This window comes from Caretta caretta, chromosome 9 (genome assembly GCF_965140235.1).
Source record: "Caretta caretta isolate rCarCar2 chromosome 9, rCarCar1.hap1, whole genome shotgun sequence".
NCBI classification, from domain to species: Eukaryota; Metazoa; Chordata; order Testudines; family Cheloniidae; genus Caretta; species Caretta caretta.
In genome coordinates this window covers 1,979,970-1,995,589 of record NC_134214.1, presented here as the reverse complement: position 1 = coordinate 1,995,589, position 15,620 = coordinate 1,979,970, and positions in this window count along the sequence as shown.

Here is a 15,620-nt window from a genome sequence, read left to right as displayed (position 1 = left end):
GGCTAAGTCAGTGATACTCAGACTGAGCGGCTCTTTCATGTGTCTCATGCTGCTCTTTGCAGCACATGCTGTTAAAACACTGTCTGAATTAATTATTAACCAATCAGGAGGCTTTTACTATGTCATTAACCAATTGTAGTTGATAAAATAAGAATACTTGGTCAGTTATTTTGCTGTGAGAATTTTGTATATATATAAACTAAATATTTCCCTGTCATACTGTTTAAATACGACTATGTAGGACTATAGTAAATGAAATAATGAATTCACACTCTTTTGGGTAATGTGGATCACTAATTTGGCTCCTAACCACTGAGGTCTGAGTATCACTGGACTAGATGATCCAATGGTCCCTTCTGGAACGTAAGAAGTGTCCTCCTTTTGGTCCGGATCCCATGGTCCCTTCTCTGGTACAGCTCCCGTGTGGTTTCAATGGGAGCTTTGCCTGAGCATGGATTTATAGGCTTAGGAGTGTATTCGACAAAACAGTCACCCTTGTGTTATCCACCCCCTCCACCCTGTCAGGGTGCCTTAGCATTGCCTCCCACAGAGAGAAACAGGCCCTTGGGCTGCCCTGTAGAACGTGACAGAAAATTATGACCCTGCTTGAGAATTCTATAGAATCATTTAAAAACCAATAGATAGGAGCTCATGTTTTATTAAATGTATAGAGTTTTACCTGTTACATTTCTGTAGAACTGGATTGGTTTCATCCCTAGTAGATTGTATAGGACACTTCCATAAAGGCTGGAATACCCCTGTGGGTGAGAAGGGATTTCAGTCTCCCTGGCTCATCCAATCATTGGTTTCTTTGCTAGGGGACCCCCCCATAAGGATGCCAAATATGTCCAAATGGCTTTCCCTCTGCTCTCAGGGCTCCTTCATTTCCTGCCTTGAGTTTTGGATTGAACACAACCCATGCAGGGCAAATCTGGCCCTCAATTTAGATATGATAAAACAAAGGTAAACCTACAGCCAATTGAAAGGCTTCTGTGCCTTTTTTAACCCCATTGTTCAAATGGAAGCAGCAGTTTCTAAATAAATACACATGGCCCCTCAGCGTTTGCAAACCAGACACCATGTGGTCATGCTAGTGCAGGAGAGTCTGAGAGCAAAACCAACTTGCTGATTCTCAGCGTCAGGTCCCAGAGGAAACAAAGTGCAGCAATGTTGAAAAGGAAACGAGTTGGTCAAATCCAGTCCGTTTTAATGAAATAGAATGAGATGCCCCATGCAGAGCCATCTCTGCACCAAAACGCAAAACCCCTCTCGGCACTAGGATTTCCAGACAGCACGACGCCCACAGTCAGGGCCAGATTGTCACTATTGCTCTGCATGTTGGGTACACATTGGGTGCTGAGATCTTCTGAAAACTTGGCTCTCGGTGGCTAGAAAGGGAGGAAGCGGTGGAGGGACAGCTGTGCAGAGGCTGTGAGCACGGCAGAAAGGGATCCTGCCCCAGCCCCAAACTCACTCGTATATAGGGGTGGGAGTGGGACCGGGCAGGCCGTTGAAAGAGCCCTGGGTCCTAACAGCCTGTGTGAGAGGTGTACAGCCCTGCTATTCTACCCAAGAGTCGGAGTTCCAGCCCTTGGTCTGCCTGCTGGTTCAGGGAGGAGCTCGGGCTCTTTCCAAAACCATGTTAGTGCCCCCACAAAGAGCCTCGTTGCTCAGGCTTTCTGCTGGAGGGGTGAACTTTCCCCGTAAAGGGTTATCGGAACATGTCTGTCTGTCTGTCTGCCTTAGGGTGTTAGCTTGCTCTCTGAGTGCCTTCCACCTAAAATTGACGTACTAGCTACGGTCACTACGGGAGTCTCTGGAATTTCCCCCTTTACAAAGTCAAAACTCTGCTTCGGGAGTTGCTTTTCCCAGATGCGTGGCTGGTTGATTTTTTCGGTGCAGGTGTTCTGGGGGGCCGGGCAGGTGGGGTGTCAGCGATGCGAGCGCCATTCCTGCAAAGGCTATTTCAAAGCGGGAGGGCATAGGGAGGCAATGTGTTTCTCAAGGTACTGGTCGATAAAGCCAAATTCACCCCTTGCAGACAGAGACTCCCCCAAAGGCAGCGGGCCCATGACCCTCAGTCCCCTACTTACAAGGGGCCCAATCCTGCTCCAATTGAAGCCAAAGGCAAATCTCCAACTGACTTCAAAGGGAGGGCCAGCGTGCACAGATCTCATTCTGGTGGTTGTATTTTATGTCACACCAATTTGGTTTTATTTTTCCCCCCACTCTATGTAAGGCCTGCTGAATTCCCAAGCTTTCAGACATGCAGTGACTTTCCCCAGCCACCCCTGCAGTGCAATCAAAACCGGAGACAAGTTGTGTGTGCGAATGGCACAAGTAGAAATGGCCACAGACTGGGTAATAGAGCCAGGCTGGGCTGTGCCTGTGACGGGGAGACTTTTCTTCCATAAAGAGCATTTCAGACACTGGAATAAGCTTTTAATCATATCCAGATGGGAGCTCGATCCATCATGAATGTGCTAAGCTGGGAGAAAAGTGACACTGGGAGTTTTATTTGTCCTAGATGGGCCAAATTGAAATATTTTGTTTTAAAAGACCAGCGCCTGATTATTCTTATAGGAAGTGACACATCATTGATCCTGCCACCACATCTCTTCTGTCTCTGACATGCCGACTGGCCAGCTCAGTTGTTACAGCCGTGACTTGAGAAGATGCCATCGCATCCTAGAGTACTGGTCTGCATGGGCCAAATTCTGCTCTTGCTCACGCTTGTACAAATCTGGAGGAAATGAGCAGAGGTTGGATCCTCTGTCTTAGGGCTAACGAATGTTCAGGCTGATTAGCGTATTTCCTCTGTGCCTCAGAACAGCCAGAATGAAAAGCTCCCTTTTCAAGATGAACAATCTGAAGATGCTTATTCAGCCCTTCCATGTGCACCTAATATTTCCAACTACACAGAGGGTGGAATGCTTTCCCCTTGCCAGGAGGTGTGTCGCTACTTCTCACACCATATATCCTTACCCCAGGGCCTCTACCCTTCTAATTCTTCCCACATTGGGTCAGGAACTGAAGGCTTACTGCGTTTTTTCCATAAGAAAAGCAATTGCCCAAAGGACTGCATTCGGAATAATTCCAGCAACGTCCCCTGAGTGGCGTTTGAAACAAATGCCGATCGTGCTTTATTTTACCGGGTTTTGTCACTTACTAAATCTCTCTTTCTCCGTCTCACTGTGGCGCTATCTCCCACTCCCATCCCCAAGCGCGCACATAGCATCCCTTGTTCGATTCGTACCACACCGGGCTTCCTGAGCCTCAGTCAGTGAGTGAATGAAAAGAGCTAGAGGAATTATTATCATTCATGAGCAATCGTCTCTGCCCCACTGGCATCTGCAATGCTATGCCACGGCCAGAGCAAAACATTTCCCCCGTGCGTGCGGGTCCCTCTGCTGCTCTTATTGACCAAGCCCCTAGAATTCCAGCCCCAGTCCTACCTGTAAAGGGACAAAATGTGTGAGCCCACGCTGCGGAGCAATGTCCCAAATGCCACGGCCCCCGATGGGGCCTGGAGGAATGTGTCTTTTTATAAAGGTCTGAAGAAATTCCTCACAGCTCAGTGACGGAAAAAGCAGTAAGTAGTCAACAGGCATAAGGCATCTCCGCTGGGTGATGGGGAACCAGTTTGGAGAGTCCGCTGTCAAAGGGAACATGTGTCTGAACTGCGGAGCTGACAGGGGAGGTTCATCAGCCCTACAAGGGGGCCAGGCTAGTGCTACGTGTGCTCATTTAACGTGATTTTAGCCTAGCCATTCTGTTCCTGTCTAGCTGTATCACAGTAGTGTCTAGAGCCCCAAATGAAAACGGGGCCCTCGTGTCTAAGTAAGAGACCATTCCTGCCCCATAGAGTTTGCAGTCTGGATGTACAAGACAGCCACCAGCTGGGAGGGGAAACTGAGGCATAGACAGGGAAAGTTCTTTGCCTAAGGTCACCCAGCATAGCCAGGAACAGAATCCAGGACTCCTGACTCCCGTTCTAGTTCCCTTCCAGTGAACCATGCTGCTTTTCCACATGGCTGGCTTTATAGATGCACCTGGAGATGGCACTGATTTGTCATTTTAAATCGTAGTTTTTTTACTTCTGCAGTCCTTTCCATCGCAGGAACTTCCTAAACATCCATGAATTACACAGCCCAGAACCCACGGGCAGCACCAGCCTTTTTCGAACTTGTGGTTTGTGGGTGGTGGTGTTTGTGGTTAAACCTGTGAAGTCTTTTGGCTCAGATGGGCAACACATGTGGTGGAGGCTGAAATGGCTCAAAAGGACTTAGCCATTTATGTCTGCGCATGCCCAGCCTCGTCCTTGTTCAACTGAAATCAATGGGGGTTTTGACACTGACTTCCCTGGCAGTAAGCTTGGGCCCAAAGGCCATCAATGGATATTTTTTAAAGAAATGAGTAAATAATTTGTACTAGGGGTTGGGTTTTCAGAGGCACAGTGTTGGCCTAAGTCTGCTCCTGTTGCAGTCAGTGATAACTGTCCCCCGACTTCAACGGAGGGAGCAGAGTTAAGACATTCAGCTCCTTGATACGCTCACCCCAATCTTTATCCCCTGGATAAATCTGGCTGGGTGATGTTTGCTCATTCCAGCCAGTCATTCACGATTTAAAATAACACAGTAGTTAGTTACATACTTCATGAATTCTCTTTTGTTTCTAATGTGGATGTAAATAATACAGACATTTGGCAAATGGCTAGGGCCTCAGTTCTACAAACACTTATGTGGGTGAGTAAGTCCATGTGTACCGTTTCTCTGGTGTGTGGTATTTGGACAATGGGAGACCAACTTTGAATTTGATGCATTAGCTTGAAAAGTAAAAATGGACCGTGTACCAACCCTAATTTGGACCGTGTACCTATTGGTCCTGTTTTGGACCGTGTACCAACCCTAATTCAGGCCTTTGGTTCACATTGGCTTCGATGGATGCTTCATATCCTCACCTGCAGGTATAATTTTTGCCATGGAGGAGGAAGACTGTATAAAGGAGTCCCCCTTGGTAAGTAATATGCATTTTATAACTAGGTGTGGGCTTCAGCGCCAAAGTTCAGTCTCTGAATTATTTTTGTTCAGGAGACATGTAACTTATTTGTAACCTTCCAGATTTCAAGACCTTTTTAAAATAAAAATTCAGTTGGTGTTTGAGTGATTATGACACCAGTTTGTGCCGGTTGTTCAAAGAGACTCAGGTGATACAGGCTCCCTCAAGGAGTGGGTTTGTTTCTTTGTCTAAGTTTGTGCCCCTATCTTATCATTCTCCACACACTGCTGCACTTGGGGTTGGGGGTTAATAGACCATTAGGCATTGGAAGGTGCTATTCTTTACTTGGGCAGGTGCAAGCTGTTTGTAAGCTTTGTAAAAAAGAACATAAATCAATCATAAGGGACGTTTGGGAACCTTCATAACTTATCTGTTTTTTATCAACTTGAAAGGGTCCCTCAACTAAATGCCTTGAAGGTTAGATGGAATGATTTGTTAGTTAAGCAGTAACCTATTTTTCCTCCTTAAATATGTTGGCTAATGGTTTCTTGATACGCATCAGAAAATAAATAGTTAATAAAGGTGTTTTGATTGGAACAGCTGTTGCAATTCTTGGACATTGGGGCTTAATTGTTGACTGGAGAATCGAATCTTCAGAAGGTTTGGGGAACAGAGATTGATTGGGGTCGCCAGGTTACTCAGAGTAAAATCTTAACCCTTATCTCTTAAAATGCAGTGTCCAATTGATTTTCTCTGGACCATTACACACAACACACTGCAGGAAAGCCAAGGAGGGGAGTGGTAAAACCTTGTCCTTTTCAAGATACTTCCAAAATAAACCCATTGTGGTCCTTTGATTTCCAGAGAACTGTCTGCAAGGAGCAGCCTTTCCCTTTAAGAATGAAATAATTGCAGATGAAGTCAATGTTGTGAGGGCTTGTCCATTTGCCAGTTTTATGTTTCATCTGGAGATGTTTTGCTATCTACAGGGATGCATTTATAAGGAACCCAACCACACGCAGCAGAGCTAGGTAACTAACAATACTGACTTTGTTCAGCCAAATTGAACATATACATAAAAATTGCTGGATTCTACCAATTTTAGCATTTCAGTGATGGAGGGAAACCTCTAAAGCTGGGGCAATACTCAGCACAGTTACCCCGTGTGCATGGCTGAAAGGGAGAGGGAGGGGGTGTGGTAGCTCACACTGGCAGAGGTTACAGCAGGAAAGGAGGGCAGTGCTTGTCCTTAAGGTCACAGAGAGATTGTATTTAGCAGCTAAATTACCTTCATTCAAACACCAGGAGAGCCCGGGGTTAGCTGCAGCCAGCCACATCCTGAGCTGCTCCCTGCAGGCCAGAGCCCCAACTTCCAAGATGGCAGATGACCTGTGCTCTCGGCAGCCACAGCCACATCCTTGCACCGCTGTGGAGCTCCTGCACCTCTGGGTGGTGACGAGGCTGAACGGCGTGGGCCAAACTTTCCTCTCCGACACTCCTCGGTCTGAGGAGCTGACACCAATTTCCGGTCATGTAGGGGCAAGCCCTGTACCCAAGCCAGGACAGCGGTGGCACGGGGGCCTGCCCTGATAGGCCATGGAGTAGCAGTGGAGGTGCTCGATAGCTACTACTACAGTATCAGGGCTGCAGGAGACGCTCTCCCTCCGTGGGGGGCCGAGGTCCATGGCCGCTGTCCAACCCCCGGCATCTGTCTCTGTGTCAGCACAGCCCTCGTGGGGCACAGATTTGTCTTCTAGCTTCCTGCCCACCATTGCACACCCACTCAGCGGAGCCAGTTCTGTGGTGTTCAGTGCCCCGGGCGCTGGGGAGCAGATTTACCCTTAATTACTGGAGCAACCACTTCCACTGTGGGGCACCAGCAGGGAGAGATCCCTGGACCAGCAGTCCCAAGAGCACAGGCCTCTACCACCTGAGCCGACGGGGTAACTCTGCTAGCTGTCAGTGGTAGTAGGCTATTATCTTCTGTGTGCACCAGGCCTTAGAGAGGGATGCAAGACACTTAGCCAGTGGGTTACGTTAATTCATGTTCACTCTGCGCCTAAGGTGGGTATTCTACAGTCACACACTAGGGAGGAGGAAAGAAAGGCCTCCGGGACTCCCCTCAGCACTTACAGAACACTTTACATCTGCCACATAAGCATCCTGTTTCGCCTTCAGCCTTTGGGCCTGCCGGGGAAGGCCTGTCTGCTAATCCCACCTAACGCTGGAGGAGGAGCCTTGGCAACACCCCACGTATGTAGAAGCTGCATGTGACTTGGAGGGGTATAGCCAGGCGGCAGGGACCAGGGCTGGGGCAGGTGGGCTGTCAGCAGCAGCGTCGTTCAGCTCAGCCGTCCCCACACTGGCGGTAGGGGGGCAATGGAAGAATGGGTCCAAAGGCAGAGGAGAGCAGGGAATAGGTATCCTGGCCCTCCAACATGGGCTGCGCATGAACCACCGGCTGGGGGAGGCTAGCCCCCAGCCCCGCCCCTTCCATCTGAGGCCACGCCCCATCCACCCCCCACCCTCGCCCGCTGGAGCCCAGAGTCCCTCCACAGCGGCCGCCAGCTCCTGCCCCAGGTTAGCTCCCCGAGCCCCGGAGCGATGGGAGGGTGGCCTGTGGGGGGAGGGCGGGGGGGTGGGAGACACAGCTCCCTAACCACATTCTACAGGGGAGTGAGCCCGACCCTTTTTCTCATGTGAGACCACGTTTACACTTCCTGAATTTTCTCTCATTTTCAGCAGGAGGGCACGATTGCCCCATCAGTGCCCCTGAGAAGTGAGACTATCCCCATTTTACAGCATGGACGGTGGGGCACTGAGCGCCTCGGGGCCTAGTCCCAGACCCCACGGCACACCTGTGTCACAGCTGGGATTTGAACTCAAGCTCCCAAACTCCCCACACTAACCTTTTGTTTGCAGTGCATCCCCCTTCCAGAGCTACCGGCTGCTTGCTGGGCACATACCCCTCACACCAACACACTCGCCTTTGAGCCAGGCACACGTACTGTTCCCTGCAGCCTATTGCCGACAACTGGCCACGGGAACCCAGCTGGGCACAGGCTGTAAGTGCCAACACGCACGCGTGCTGCCAGGGGGTGCTGCAGAGTGCCCTCATGGTTGTACTGTGTGTGCCCCTCACAGAAGTTTCATGCCCTCAGGTTTTGATCTGCCATTGAGGGTCTGTCGTGTTGGCAGCCAATAACCAGTGAGAGTCCGCGGTGTTGTTAACCTGCCGGAGGGGTTCGTCAGGACTGGAGGAGCTTTGGACCAGACAGAACCAGATTTTTTCTTGCCTGCTGGTGAAATTTTGATCAGTGAAACTTTCAACAAAACTGGGTTTGGACTTCAAATGTCTAACCACCCTGCCACCCCGGACACCTGGGGTGAGTCTCCCACAGAGCTGGGCAGGTCCCAGGGAGTCTTGCCTGAGCCATGTGGTGAATTGCTCAGCACGGGTTTACTCATGGCACTGCACCATTTCCTCTAGAGTGCACTGCCCTCCCCCCACCCCCAGTACTAACCTGGGGCAAAGGCAGCCCCAGCCACTAGTCCTGACACTGGGGAGAAAGGGAAGGAATCCCCTCCCAAGTGCAGAAGGGTGTTAAACAGGCTGAGTATCCCAGCCCACATCTGGTAGGCTAGGAATCATAGAATCATAGAATATAAGGGTTGGAAGGGACCCCAGAAGGTCATCTAGTCCAACCCCCTGCTCGAAGCAGGACCAAATCCCAGTTAAATCATCCCAGCCAGGGCTTTGTCAAGCCTGACCTTAAAAACCTCTAAGGAAGAAGATTCTACCACCTCCCTAGGTAACGCATTCCAGTGTTTCACCACCCTCTTAGTGAAAAAGTTTTTCCTAATATCCAATCTAAACCTCCCCCACTGCAACTTGAGACCATTACTCCTCGTTCTGTCATCTGCTACCATTGAGAACAGTCTAGAGCCATCCTCTTTGGAACCCCCTTTCAGGTAGTTGAAAGCAGCTATCAAATCCCCCCTCATTCTTCTCTTCTGCAGGCTAAACAATCCCAGCTCCCTCAGCCTCTCCTCATAACTCATGTGTTCCAGACCCCTAATCATTTTTGTTGCCCTTCGCTGGACTCTCTCCAATTTATCCACATCCTTCTTGAAGTGTGGGGCCCAAAACTGGACACAGTACTCCAGATGAGGCCTCACCAATGTCGAATAGAGGGGAACGATCACGTCCCTCGATCTGCTCGCTATGCCCCTACTTATACATCCCAAAATGCCATTGGCCTTCTTGGCAACAAGGGCACACTGCTGACTCATATCCAGCTTCTCGTCCACTGTCACCCCTAGGTCCTTTTCCGCAGAACTGCTGCCTAGACATTCGGTCCCTAGTCTGTAGCTGTGCATTGGGTTCTTCCGTCCTAAGTGCAGGACCCTGCACTTATCCTTATTGAACCTCATCAGATTTCTTTTGGCCCAATCCTCCAATTTGTCTAGGTCCGTCTGTATCCTATCCCTCCCCTCCAGCGTATCTACCACTCCTCCCAGTTTAGTATCATCCGCAAATTTGCTGAGAGTGCAATCCACACCATCCTCCAGATCATTTATGAAGATATTGAACAAAACCGGCCCCAGGACCGACCCTTGGGGCACTCCACTTGATACCGGCTGCCAACTAGACATGGAACCATTGATAACTACCTGTTGAGCCCGACAATCTAGCCAGCTTTCTACCCACCTTATAGTGCATTCTTCCAGCCCATACTTCCTTAACTTGCTGACAAGAATACTGTGGGAGACCGTGTCAAAAGCTTTGCTAAAGTCAAGAAACAATACATCCACTGCTTTCCCTTCATCCACAGAACCAGTAATCTCATCATAAAAGGCGATTAGATTAGTCAGGCATGACCTTTCCTTGGTGAATCCATGCTGGCTGTTCCTGATCACTTTCCTCTCATGCAAGTGCTTCAGGATTGATTCTTTGAGGACCTGCTCCATGATTTTTCCAGGGACTGAGGTGAGGCTGACTGGCCTGTAGTTCCCAGGATCCTCCTTCTTCCCTTTTTTAAAGATTGGCACTACATTAGCCTTTTTCCAGTCATCCGGGACTTCCCCCGTTCGCCACGAGTTTTCAAAGATAATGGCCAATGGCTCTGCAATCACAGCCGCCAATTCCTTCAGCACTCTTGGATGCAACTCGTCCGGCCCCATGGACTTGTGCACGTCCAGCTTTTCTAAATAGTCCCTAACCACCTCTATCTCCACAGAGGGCTGGCCATCTCTTCCCCATTTTGCGATGCCCAGCGCAGCAGTCTGGGAGCTGACCTTGTTAGTGAAAACAGAGGCAAAAAAAGCATTGAGTACATTAGCTTTTTCCACATCCTCTGTCACTAGGTTGCCTCCCTCATTCAGTAAGGGGCCCACACTTTCCTTGGCTTTCTTCTTGTTGCCAACATACCTGAAGAAACCCTTCTTGTTACTCTTGACATCTCTGGCTAGCTGCAGCTCCAGGTGCGATTTGGCCCTCCTGATATCATTCCTACATGCCCGAGCAATATTTTTATACTCTTCCCTGGTCATATGTCCAATCTTCCACTTCTTGTAAGCCTCTTTTTTATGTTTAAGATCCGCTAGGATTTCACCATTAAGCCAAGCTGGTCGCCTGCCATATTTACTATTCTTTCGACTCATCGGGATGGTTTGTCCCTGTAACCTCAACAGGGATTCCTTGAAATACAGCCAGCTCTCCTGGACTCCTTTCCCCTTCAAGTTAGTCCCCCAGGGGATCCTGGCCATCCGTTCCCTGAGGGAGTCGAAGTCTGCTTTCCTGAAGTCCAGGGTTCGTATCCTGCTGCTTACCTTTCTTCCCTGCGTCAGGATCCTGAACTCAACCAACTCATGGTCACTGCCTCCCAGATTCCCATCCACTTTTGCTTCCCCCACTAATTCTACCCGGTTTGTGAGCAGCAGAGCAGGAATGGAGCCTCTGCTCTGGATCCTGTCTCCTTGTCTGCCAGGCAGGGGACTTGCCTAGAGGAGGGCTCCGTGCAGCACTGTGAGTTCAGAGCAGCCCTGCGCACCACAGGGAGGGGGCTGGGTTTGCCCCTGAGTAATAAACAGCAAACACAGTAGAATCAAATTGATGCAGCAGACTGTGGGTAACTGAAATGATCCCAGCCCGATTCTCTTCCCTCCACTGATTCCAGTAGGGTCACGCTGCTGGAAGGAGTGAACCGGGCCCTTAGCCTCTCTCAGCCGATCATTCCTTTTGTCTAGGTCTTTTCCAAAGCTTTTCAGAGCAGGGATACGGGGCCTGTTCATTTTTGTAAAGCTGAGGCTGCAATCTGTGATGTGAAGAAGACAGGGCATTATCATTATGGTCAGCATCGTATTTACAGCCAGGCTGGTCTGCTTTGTTCTATAACCCTGCCTTGCACTGGACTCACCGTAATGGTCTGCTGCGTTCCCAGAGTTCTGGGGAAATAGCTTTCGCTCACGTCTCCTCTGGTTTATCTACGCTGAGAGATTCCTGAGGCCCTGAAAAGTTGGTAAACAAACTTGAGTGCCATGTCAAGTACTGCCAATGCCTTTGACTTCACCTCAGGGGTTTGGGGAGGTTTTGTCCTTTGGGCTGAGGGTGCCTCTGCTTTACTCCTGCCTTTGTCTGACATGCTGGGAAGTTAGGCCAGGCACAGATGTCTGGGAGCTCCCCCTAATCCTTTTGTATTATTATTATTATTATTATTTAAACAAGCAAGTCAAGTTTTGGAGGGGAGGGGGTTCTAATCATAATTTGAGCTAATAAGTACCACACCGGGCAGAGTTGCAGCTGCCTGGACAGGAGAGTTTTGTTTGAAGAGCTTCAGGGAATGTCACACAGGGCTAATTCCTGCGCGCGTGGCCCTTCTGCACAAGGCTCAGTTTCTCAGCTGGCGTAGATGAGCCCAGCGCCACTCGAGTCCATGGGACGATGCTGATTTTCTATTCAGGTTCTTACGCTGCCCTTGTCACCACAGCATCTGAGCCCTTTCCAGGAGCGCAGGAAGGGTGTGCGCCTTGCAAAATGCCCAGTGGTTCCCGGGGAGCAGGAGGATGCCCTACGCCAGGTGCCCAGTGGCTCTCACCTAGGAGTCTTTCTCCCTCTTTCTCTACATAAGGAAAATTGTCAGTCTTTAGAAAATATCATTTTAATTATTATTTAAACGATAAATTCATCTCCTCTGCTTTTACATCTCATCAAAATACATTAGCCCCGTACCCTCTCCCATCCCTTCAAAAACGTATATTGCAGCTACATTAATCGATCACAAATATATCATTAAGTCTGCACGAAGATTAAAGAGACCCTGCCAGGTTACAGATCACATCATAATAGAAAGAGAAGTTGCCTTGGTGGTGGTAAGAACAACACCTTAAATTATTAAAATGGAAATATTTCTAAAAGCCTCATTTATTTTCACCAATAAAAACTGATTATTTACTCTCCCATCAGGTAATTAGACTAGACTAGTTAATTTCTCTCACACAATGCTGCAATAGATGAGTTGCAAACACTGCAGGAGAATGTTTAAATCTCCACAAAATCTGTTTTCACCAAAATCAGAGGGACGGGACTTTCTTTCGAGAGAAGTTTTTATAAAAGTTTAATTTTACAAAACCTAAACTTTAGCCCTAATTTGACCTGTCAACAGCCCTTTGTAAAAGGTTGAGGAGGGTCTATGTAATTAGCCATGTTTAGTTAATGACTTGTCCTAGGTCCATAAATGAAAGGTATTACTTGAAAGCGTACAATGAAATTGCCGCAGTCTCTTGTCTCTGGCATCTTGCTATATGCATGTGAGACTGGGACCTTAAGGAAACAGGATTTTAAGAGGTTTGTTGCCTTCTAGTTGAAATGCTGCAGGTGATTGCTGCATGTTAGTTCTACTTTGCACACAAATAATGAGGAGGTAATGGCCCAAATCTACAGCATAAGGAGAATGATGCCTGATATCATCAGGACAATCAGAGGAAGAAAGCTGGAGTTTGCAGGATATGTGGATAGGATGCGCGGAGGAAGATTGCCAAAGCAAGTTTTGCAGGGACTGGAGCCAGATGCCAGGGCAGGAGGCGCCCGCGGCGAATGTGGTTCAAGGATGTGGCTGAGTGGACAGGAAGCAGTATGGTGCACTTCTTAAGGCTGTGTGAAGACCAAAGTGTGCAGGAAGATTGCTGACCAATGACTCTTGTGTGTTGTGTTTGCTGTTCACTGTGATGTGCTTCGATGGTGCTTTGCACTAGGAGAGAATATATGCATGTATAGGGCCTAAAGTCAAGGGGAATTTTGGCTGCACAAGAAATACAAGTGTAGGTCCATGAGAATAAAATAGTAACTAATCTCCCTTGTACTGTAGCTGCAAGTTATTCAGACAATCAGCTGCATTGCTCAAGTTCTAATATTGCTTTCCAAAAGGATACAGCCTCATGCACTGGGATGCTTCACTCTTCCCTTGTTGTTCTCATTAAATATAATGTAGTCACATGACATAACAAAAGTACTCTGCACTCTTCCAGAGCTCGCCTAGCACTGGTCTCAAAGCACGGGTGGTGGAGGGATGTGGTTGCTTAAATTTGTTTGATAACCTCAGTATTCTCCAAAACGATAAGGATAAAAGCAGCAGAGGTTCAAGCATTGTAATAACTTGCACTTGACAAGATTTTTTGCTATTACGTTGCCATTTATTCTGGCCTTGAAGAAAATGGAGCTTCATTCTATGTTCCTGTCAGTTCTCGCCAGCTAAGCAGAGTTGGGATTGGGGTGCATTTGGGCAGGTGACTCCCAAAGAAAATCCAGGCTGCTGAAGATGGAGGTGTTGATGGCAACAATACTGTGAAGGGATATGTTGCTAGAGGAGCGTCTGCCTTTCAAATAGAAAAGGAGTACTTGTGGCACCTTAGAGATGAACCAATTTATTTGAGCATGAGCTTTCATGAGCTACAGCTCACTTCATCAGATGCATTCAGTGGAAAATACATTGTATTTTCAAGCTTATGCTCAAATTAATGTGTTAGTCTCTAAGGTGCCACAAGTCCTCCTTTTCTTTTTGCGAATACAGACTAACATGGCTGCTACTCTGAAACCTGCCTTTCAAATGGGACCCCCACCAAGGTCCAGACTGGGGAGCTAATTAAGGCTCATGCATTGTCCTCCACAGTTCCCCTCCCAAACTGTTGCCTGCCGCTGCTATGCACTATTAAAGAGATGCTGCGTTACAAAAGGAGCTGCAGAATGTGGATCCGTATCTGACCCTCCTAGGGCGACCAGATGTCCCGATTTTATAGGGACAGTCCCGATATTTGGGGCTTTTTCTTATATAGACTCCTATTACCCCCCTACCCCGTGTCCCAATTTTTCACACTTGCTATCTGGTCACCCTAGACCCTCCCCAGGACCTCAGGGCTGTTTGGTGCGGGCTCATTTCAACATTCCAACTAGTACTCGGCGCAGTGATTCCTGTGTAGATTGTTTTGTAAAGAGTTTTGCATCCATGATGAAAATACATCTTGAAAATGTTACATAAATCAGACAAATAAAATTCCCATTGGGGCTCATGCCCACCAGTTCGGCTCTTAGCACTGGTGTGAGACCTGGTGTAAACAAGACTCCAGTGGACACACCCTTTTCTGCCATCATTTTAATTATTCCCGCTGAAAGCCAGTCTAACTGAAGCCGTGGTCAAGAGGTGTGTGTAAAGACAGGAGTCTGTCAGCAGGGGTTAGTATGGGTAGGAATATTATTTGTAAATTCCTCCTGGTGCAGAAAAGGCTTGAATGTTCAATGTTATTATCCAGTAAAAGAACTGATAGGGCAGAGCTGCTTTCTCAGGTGTATCTGAGAACCACAGCAATCCAGTTTAATGATCCATGCTAAAAAAGAAAATGTCAGATTTGGAGCTTTTTTGAGATGTCAGAAATTTTTCCCTCCTGAATCGGGACTGCAAGTCAAAAATTTGAAGTTTTGTGAACTAGAAAAAAATTGGTTCAGGTCAATCTAAATGTTTCATTTAGATCCTTTGTGAATGTTTTGTTTCGCTACTGGCCAGTTTTCAATTTTTTAAAAAAAATATTTGCTATAATCTGCTTAAATTTCTAAACGAAAAGGTAACCAACCCTTCTGCCAGGTGGAACAGCAGCAACAAAGGCCAGGTTCAGTATCTACGGGTTCCTTTTCAACAATCCAACACAAAACCAGTTCTGTCAGGACCTGCAACGTTGGGTAAGTTCCTCTTGGGGATTCACCATAAGTGCCTTGGGTGTTCACATGGATGCTGTGCCAGTTGCCTGGTGTGACTGAACCTCCCAGACCCCACCAGCTGCCTGCCTCTCCTTCTCCTCCTCTCAAACCTCGGTGGATTTTCTTGTCATTCCCTTAATCGAAGGTGGAGTAGGGTTGGGTTCTTGTATTGAACTCCTCTCACAATCTGACCCAATCTAGTCTGGTCCATTTGCCAGACAACCAATGCTCCCCTCATGATGGCTCTCTGTAATAATTTCTCCAACCTCTGTATACAGGCAAAAAGAACAGGAGGACTTGTGGCACCTTAGAGACTAACCAATTTATTTGAGCATAAGCTTTCGTGAGCTACAGCTCACTTCATCGGATGTATTTT